Source organism: Macaca nemestrina, chromosome 4 (genome assembly GCF_043159975.1).
Source record: "Macaca nemestrina isolate mMacNem1 chromosome 4, mMacNem.hap1, whole genome shotgun sequence".
NCBI classification, from domain to species: Eukaryota; Metazoa; Chordata; class Mammalia; order Primates; family Cercopithecidae; genus Macaca; species Macaca nemestrina.
The window spans coordinates 180,910,059-180,918,532 of record NC_092128.1 but is presented as its reverse complement, the minus strand read 5'-3'; the positions used below and the strand labels follow the sequence as shown (position 1 = coordinate 180,918,532).

The following is an 8,474-nucleotide window of genomic DNA, read 5'->3' as shown; positions in this document are numbered from 1 at the left end:
ATAATTTTGGAAATAAGAGATTTCCATAAGCGTTCTCTCTAAAATAAGGTCACGTTCTTTGAGGTAGAGATTCTGTGCCTTGTGGAAGGAAAGCCACTTCATAAAGCAGCACAAGAATAGCCAGTTATTGAAAGGGCCATTATAAAATTACTAGCCAATGGTATTTGCTGCTCTTACAATTTGTCAATCCATTCATCCCTAGGAAAAAGATAGCATAAAAGAGAGGTCTGTTCATAGGTAGAAGCAGTTTGTGGGAAAGCTTTGGAAATGTAGAACCATTGTTCTTAATGACCGTAAGAAAAAAAGAGGGTGCAAGAGGGCAGCACTATGAAGGGCCCCTGGAATAACAGCACAAAGCGAGTTAGATTCAAAGAGTGGAGTAGACCTTTGTCTAAGGGGCTTATCCTGACAAATTCAACTTTGAAGGCAGCCCGGGTCATTCTTGGAAGACGCTATTCTTTGTCTCCAGTGACCCCAGAGACACCATATAAAGGTGGGGTGATGATGCCGCAGCCGGGACCAGGTCCCAGTTGCGACGGACAGGACAGAAGGGACTGGATGGGGCAGCAGGCTGGGGCGCCACCAGGTACAAGCAAAGCCCAGGGATACGGCCCCTCCTCTCCGTCCCGGCTGCTCGCTGCGCCCCCTCCGGGCCGTGCAGGCTCCGGCTCCCGCGCCGGGGCTGCCTCTCACGCATTTCATACTGGTGGGAGGCAGTGCCCAGAGCCTCTTTTTCCTTATCTCACAAAACCCTAAAAGCCAAGCCCCTACAACCAGCAGACAAAACTGCTCCCGGAGCTTCGGCTCTTTCCTGCTTTCCAGGCGTGTCTCCGGCAATAACTTACTTAGTGGCACGGGGAGAAAGGTGGGGACTGGGGGGTCGGGAGCCGAAACCCAAAAGATTCCCCCAGCACGGAGCACCCACGTTTCCAGTGTCATGTTGGAGAGGCGGGGGATGCTTGTTGGTTTGTGCCTAGCCCACCCCCACCAAGCCCGGTCCTCGGCGCGCTGAGACGCTAGCGGGTGTGGGCCGCGGGCTGGGCGTCTCTGGGTCTGTGGCTCTGTCCTGCCCGCCCCCGCCCCTTCCTCCCGGACCGCGCCGGCGCTGTGCGGCCTTTTCCCCAGCACGCGGCGCTGCGCTCGCTTTTATCTTGGAGCCGCGTCGCTTCGTGCGCTGCCAGCGGGGTTGAGCCAGTCGGCTGGAATTGAGTAGCATTCATTGAATCTGCGGATTTCATGACGTCTCTCTGCGTGGTCCATCACTTTTCTCCTAACCGGGGATTTTTTTTTTACTTCTGCCACTCTTATCTTTCCCCGCTTCATTCCACCCAGTCTCCCTCCCCCGTCCCTGCCCAAACGCGTGCCCCTCCGCCCCTCCTTTGGCCCCGGTGCCCAGCCCTGCTCTCCGCGCTCGGCCGGAGGGAGCCAGTCCGGAGACGGCTGCACCTGGCTGGAGAGGCTGGGCGGGCGGAGGGGTGGAGACCCGCGGGCGCCGGGAAGCCGGACCTGGAGCAGGAGCAGCTGCGAGCAAGAATGGAGTCTCCTAACAGCCTCTCGGGGCTGATGTGAAATTTGACCACCTGATTCCAGTTTTTTTCTTTTCCTTTTCTTTTTTGCATTTCCTTCCCTCGCCATCCGTCGTGTAGTGAATTGTTCAGTCTTGCTCCGTTTCGAGAGAGGAGATCATGATTGAGTGAAGCCACCCCGTCCGCAGCCAGGTAAGCGGTGCGCTGAGCTGATCGCAGGCGAGGAGCTGGCGTCCACCTGGGCGAGGCGTTCCGTGCTCTCGGGTACCCTTTTCCCCGCGTCCCCTTCCCCAGCTCCGCCGTCGCCCCAGGCATCTCCACTCTCATGAGAAACATTGTACCCAAGTCAGCCGAAAGGCGAGGGAGAAGCCGGTTACATAACAGAAGGGGAATCTGTTTCATACGGTTTTCATTAGCGACTGAAACTCGCACGGGGGGCGGGGGGAGGAGGGGTCTGCATCCTTGGGCTCGCAGAAACCCAGTCAGTTATTGCAGACATCATTTCAACATCCGCTGGCAAAGACGAAATGCACTGATTAACTGGCAGGGGCGGCTTGTGGTGTAGTCATTTACAGTTGGGAAAAGCCCATTGTCTTTGTGGAAGGCAGTCTTCTTGTTCTGCTTTGCATGGAGAGGAGACAACACGAGAGGGAGGAAAAGTGAGGGTTGGGGACAAACATGCGGAGAATGGGAAACAGAATACTGTAACTCCTAACTGTTCTCTATCCGTAAAACCGAAGATGTGATATGATGACTCAAAACAGTGAATAGGAAGATCTCCCTAGGAGTAAACTGAATTATTTTGTAATTGGAAGGGAAGAAAAGACGCTTTAGATAAAATGAGATGTGTGTGGCATATAGGGGACTGGGTGGCTGTGGATGTTTGCTTCCCTGTGGATATATTTTCATTTTCATCAAGACATTAAGCTTGGATTAGTTTTTAAGTGAAATAACATCAGTATTCCCAAAACCCAATAAAAGCCCAGTGGATCCACAGGTACATCTGTTGTACTAGGTGCAATATGGAGAGATTCTCAGGGGAAAAATATATCTTAATAGAAACAGCCACAGAGATAGGGTGAGGTTAGTGGAAAAACAAAATACCAGAATTTTCCAAAGAATTCCGCCTCCAAAAAAAAAAAAAAAAAAAAAAAAAAAAAAAGGAAGAGAAAAAAACAAAACAAAACACCACAACTCCAGTGTTTGGGAGTTGGAGATGTATTATATGTTTAGAGTGTTTCCCAACTGCTGTTATCCAAAGTCTGTCGGTCCCGGGGAGCCCCACGGTACCGGGGGCAATGCCACATCCTGCTAGCCCTGTTCCCTGCCTGCCTTTCTTTTGCTGAAAAAAAACGGAGAAGGGTGATGTCCAGGAACTGCTTAGGGAGAAAAAAGGGCTTGCTACAGTCAGGGCTGAGCTAACTGAGCTTCGCCCATTTTGCCTGGAGAAAGAGAAAGAGCTCGAGTCTCCATGGCGACCCAGGTGGGAGGGAAGACCGCAGCTCCAGTTACAGGGGAAAAAAATTGGACAAAACTTTCCCGGCTCCAGGCAAGGGAATAAGCCAGCCGCGTGCCCTGTGGCGGGTCCCAGGGCATCAGTTGTGCCCAACTCCCTGACGGCGACGCTCGAGAGGGCGCCCAGAGCTGGTCGGTGTCCCTCAAACCTCCCGTAAGTTGCCCGGGGGCCGCCGAGGTGGTGGTTCCCGAGCGGGTTCCGGATTCAGCACCAAGGCCAGAGCCCAGGAGCCGCGGGTGCAGCCTCACCGGTCTGCAGCCCCCAGCGAACGGTACCCACTTCTTGGTCGCTGGAGGTCAATCACTTTCTATAAAGAAACGAGTCTTTGGCTCGTGCAGAAGCTGGATATCAAATTACCCACGGAATTATGTGAGGCAAAGAAGCTTGCAAATCATCCATTTTATGCATGGCGGTGCATCGGGGAAACTATTCAGAATCAAGAACACTGGGACAGGGAAAGACCTGAGCTGAACTGAGAGTGGAGACAGGATTCCGTCCTCAGGGGGAGAAAAAGGACGTGCGCGCTCACAGACAGACACAGACACAGACAGACAGACGGACACACACACACACACACACACACACACACACACTCTCACACACACTGTGATCTGTCCCTGACGAGGGTTGCTAGTTTCAGCTGAGTCCCTTTGGCTTTCAAAAGCATGCATCCCTTGCCCTCTCATGTTTCTCTCTTTAACTTTTTGTTGGGCATAGATGGCAGAAGGGAGCTGTGGAAGCACCCTGGTCAGCGAGAGGCCAGCCAACCAAGTTCGCTTGTTCGTTCGTGCTTTCTTTTTTTTTTTTTTTTTTTTTTTTTTTTTTTTTTTGAGATGGAGTCTCGCTCTGTCACCCAGGCTAGAGTGCGGTGGCTCTATCTTGGCTAACTGCAAACTCCGCCTCCTGGTTTCAAGCAATTCTCCTGCCTCAGCCTCCTGAGTAGCTGGGATTACAGGTGCGCACCACCACGCCCAGCTAACTTTTGTATTTTTAGTAGAGATGGGGTTTCACCATGTTGGTCAGGCTGGTCTCGAACTCCTGACCTTGTGATCCGCCTGCCTCAGCCTCCCAGAGTGCTGGGATTACAGGCGTGAGCCACCGTGTCCGGCCCAACCAAGTTCTTTCTAAGGGTCCTAGGACTCAAGAGGGCGGAGAAATAGTTTCCTCTCATTCTAGACCTGGAAGAAATCAAAACGACACTGGTGAGCTCCCAAAAAGGAGAGAGAGTGTGTTAGCAAGATGAGAGCCAGTGATCACATCTTCAAGCCTGTGTGTGAGCAAGGTGGCTACATTTCCTAGGTTGCAGGCATAAGAAACCAAGAAACCGAAAGGAGTCACTTCTCTTAATACAAACAAGGAAGAAACTGCAGGAGGGGAGGATTTATTACCATTCCAGTTCCATTTCAACATTTATACAGGGAAAACAGGTAAGTCCGTCAAGCCCTCTGCTCTCACTTTACTGGAAGCTGGTCTTTGTCCTGCTCTCATCCTTTGTAGTAGGTCCCCCACCACACCACTGTACTGATATGATGAGGAAAAATAATACAGGAAGGTGACAGTCATATTTTATATGGAATGCCTGTAAGATTGCCATCCAGGTGTTACAAGGTACAATTTGAATTGCAGAGTCCAGGCAAGGTTTGGCAACTGGTTGGAAATGTTGATAATTCTTCACCAGTATCCCTGGCTGCTTTCCTGTTTTGTGGATGCACTCGTGTATGAGGTCTTGAGCTGGTTCTGGTTTGTTATTTTTAATGGTAAACAAGATATGATCCTGGTTTTCCTTGCTGGGCTTTCCAAGTGTGACATGTTGTTTCTAAAGATATTGCATGCTGAGCACTCAGGATGTGGTTAAAGCCGTGTGTTTATACCTTCCAGTCTTTTCAAATGATTGCTAGTGAAGACAGAGCAATCTATTTCAAACCTAAGCAAAAGGATGAGTTATTACACTATTTCTTACATTTCAGTTCCTGATAGGTATTGGCAAGTTTATCCGTAATTTAGTTGATGAAAGGGTTGCTACCTAAAGTAGACAGAAGAAGTGATGCATGGAGTATTAAACAAAGCAGCTGTTCCCTGGGATTTGTTCCGTCTGATATTATCAGCAGAAGGGAAGTAGACATTCATTATGAGGATGAAGCCATACAAGAATATAGACTGTTAGATAAACAAAGTATTTCTGAGTTCTAAAGTTCAGTTTCTCTTATAAATTAAAAAAGGGGGGTGGTGTCAATAATCTAGGTATATGAAATTACTCAGTCAATAATCTTTACTTCTGGTAGATTCCATGCTCACATATTCAGTTCTTATGCACCGAACTATGACTTGCTTTCTTCCTATTGATGAACAAAGTGTCACTATGCCCTTTGCAGTCAATAGCATACTCAAAAATAATTGGTTTACTCATTTCAAATAAGATTTGTTAAGGAGAGCAAATTGTGAAAATTTGCCCCCATTTACTTGGTTGCATTTTGCTATTTTAAAAAAGTCATTTTGATACCTCATCTAGGTATTGCCTAAACAATAGTTACCTCACTAGGTATTGTCTAAACATTGGTATGTAGTGTTTTCCTTTGTGTGACACAGGTCTTTATTTAATACAGAGGACTTACATGAACTGTTTCCCTTGAGAACATAGAAGGACTTTTAATTCAGTCTCGTATTTCTCCCTATCATCTCAGTCTACCTCTACTTTATAGGGGAAAAAAATTACAATAGTTATTTAAGAAGTGATAGAAAAAAATTCACTGGAGATTAAAAATAAAATACCCTTATGGAGTCTTAACCCCATTCACGGATTTTCGCAGGTAGAAAATGTGCTGTCCTCAAAGGTTTAGTGTTGACCATGTAAACCTTAATGAAAACAAGGTAAACCTTCTTTATGGAAAGGCAGGCAGATAAGGTGAAGCTCTTCTCTTTTTCACCAGCTCTTCCTTTATCAAATGATATGTAGGTAATATGGAAATGGAAATGGACCAGAGATAGGCAGAGTAGGAGGAAGGAAGAAAGTGAGGGGAAAAGGCAGTTCCTTATTGCTACCAGCTTTAAAGTGATAATACTCTTCAAAGTAAGGTTGGTTTTTCTAAGTTCATTGTATTAGAACTTTAAGTTTGGTGGAATTAAGATGTTTAGATTCAGTTAATTTGGATGTATAGCTTATTGAGATGGCATTTATTGTTTCTTCACTTTATCTTCAATAATTGACATTTAAGTACCAAAAGACAATTGCTTCATTCTGGAGTTTTACAAAATTATTAAATTTGGTAATACCAGTAAGGGGGAAATTGGCAGTTAAGTTGAAAAATCATCAAAACACTTTTGTTGAATTAGAGTTTTCTTTTTAATTGTAGTAAAAGTGTTTGGAGAGATAGAAAAATAAAATGTAGCTGTTTAGGATAAAAATACATTTTAAAATGCATTTTAAATAATTATTTCTAGAAATAATTAGGCTCCAGTAAAAAGAAGAGATAATCACAATTGCAGTTAATGCTCTAATGGTATTCTGAATTTCCTCTGGCAAAGGACTAGAATATACATATACTTGCTATCATTTTAATAACTTTAAATAATAGTGAATTTATTTTTCTCAAAGAGCAGTCTCATCATTAAAAGAATAGTCTGTATCCTCTCGAAACTGTAGCTTTGATCTAACCACACCTGCTAATCAATTGGAAATATTCATTTATTTATTTGTTACCAAATTGAATTATTGTTTACACAAACCTCAGAGAATGATTTTGTGCAGGGTGCAATGTTCGAATCGTCATTCAGATCTGTATTTTATCTGGAATGCAGTAAGGCCATCCATCAATTTTCCCAATTACAATGTGTAAAATTAATCCTAAATTTTAACCAAGTGACTTTTTAATTTATGTCTATACAAATGTATCCAAGTCAGATTAAACCCATTCTTTCCTTGAGTCTCATGTTTCTCATTTTTTTCTGTATGGCTGTGCTTAGGACCAGGAATCATACAGTACTGGTGATTCTTTTAGTGAATAGATTTTGGCTAACATGCATCACTGATCTTATTCCCAGTCACAGAGATGTGGTTTCCGACATGAAATCCTTATAAAAGGAACCAGAAAGTGCATCGGTAGCTAAAAAGATCTATGTCCTTGCCAACAACTGTTCTGGTGGACTAAATCTGAAGGTAGTATATGCAATGTGAGAGACATATCTATAAATTAAGTTTAAATACTGTGGCAGTTTCCTCTTTAAACTTACAGACATCTACTTTTTTCTTATCCATTGATTTTTTTAGTGATGCTCTAAATTCCTCTTGTATCATCTAGCAAGAACTTGTGCAAGTTTGACAACATGCTTGGTAGGCCGTATTGCTCCGTGATTAAGACCACAGGCTCTGATGTTTCTCGCTAACTGAATCTGCATCAAGGTCTAGGTGTATCTGTCAGTATTTGCTAAGTTTGGTGCAGTAACAGCAACCCCAGCATCTCAGTGGCTTACAAAACAAACGGGTATTATTCCCTGGAGCTCTGTGCCTCTGCTGATCAGCTGTGGCTCTGCCCCCTGTGTCGTCTTCATTCTGGAATTCAAGATCAAGAACCGATCTGGACTGGAACGCTCCATCCCAGTATCAAAGGAAAAGGAGACTCCCAAGTTAAGCAATGGCCCTTAACATTCCTGCTCACATATGGCACAAGTTATCCACTCACATTCCATTGGTCAGACAATTCACATGTCACACCAGTGCCAATGATCAGTGGGAAGGAGATGTATATTTCTCCCACAGTGAAGCACTAAAAGCCGTGCAGCAACAGGTGGAGGTACCTAATCTTTCAGGGAGGGAAGAGAACAATTGGAGGCAATTATGTAATCCACTATGCTAACTGTGTGACCTTAATCAACTTTATGCCTTGGTTTCCCTATCATAAAATAATAACAATAAGAGTAACAGTAGGCCGGGCACGGTGGCTCAAGCCTGTAATCCCAGCACTTTGGGAGGCCGAGACGGGTGGATCACGAGGTCAGGAGATCGAGACCATCCTGGCTAACACAGTGAAACCCCGTCTCTACTAAAAAATACAAAAAACTAGCCGGGCATGGTGGCGGGTGCCTGTAGTCCCAGCTACTCACGAGGCTGAGGCAGGAGAATGGTGTGAACCCGGGAGGCGGAGCTTGCAGTGAGCTGAGATCCGGCCATTGCACTCCAGCCTGGGCGACAGAGCAAGACTCCGTCTCAAAAAAAAAAAAAAAAAAAAAAAAAAGAGTAATAGTAAACAATAAGAGTAACATAATATTTTATGTTATCATAAAATAATAACAATAAGAGAATAGTAACAATAAGAGTGACATTTCATAACAATAGAAATGTTATAAGGATTGACGTGATAATGTAAATAAAGTTCTTAGCACACACCAGGAGCAGTGGCTTATGCCCATAATCCCAGCACTTTGGGAGGCCAAGGTGG

The 8,474-nt window shown here is 45.3% G+C and overlaps 1 protein-coding gene across 3 annotated transcripts in view; it reads left to right on the top strand.

Moving 5' to 3' along the window:
* Positions 1-1,155: 1,155 nt before the first annotated feature.
* LOC105472642 (potassium inwardly rectifying channel subfamily J member 6) overlaps positions 1,156-8,474 on the top strand; it is a 321,612-nt gene continuing 314,293 nt past the window's right edge. Inside the window, exon 1 of one of the 3 annotated variants that reach the window (XM_071095713.1) lies at positions 1,156-1,718. The gene's annotated coding sequence lies outside the window, so the exon portion shown is untranslated. The remainder of the gene's footprint in view (positions 1,719-8,474) is intronic. The other 2 variants (XM_024790036.2, XM_011726070.2) reach the window with 2 other exon arrangements.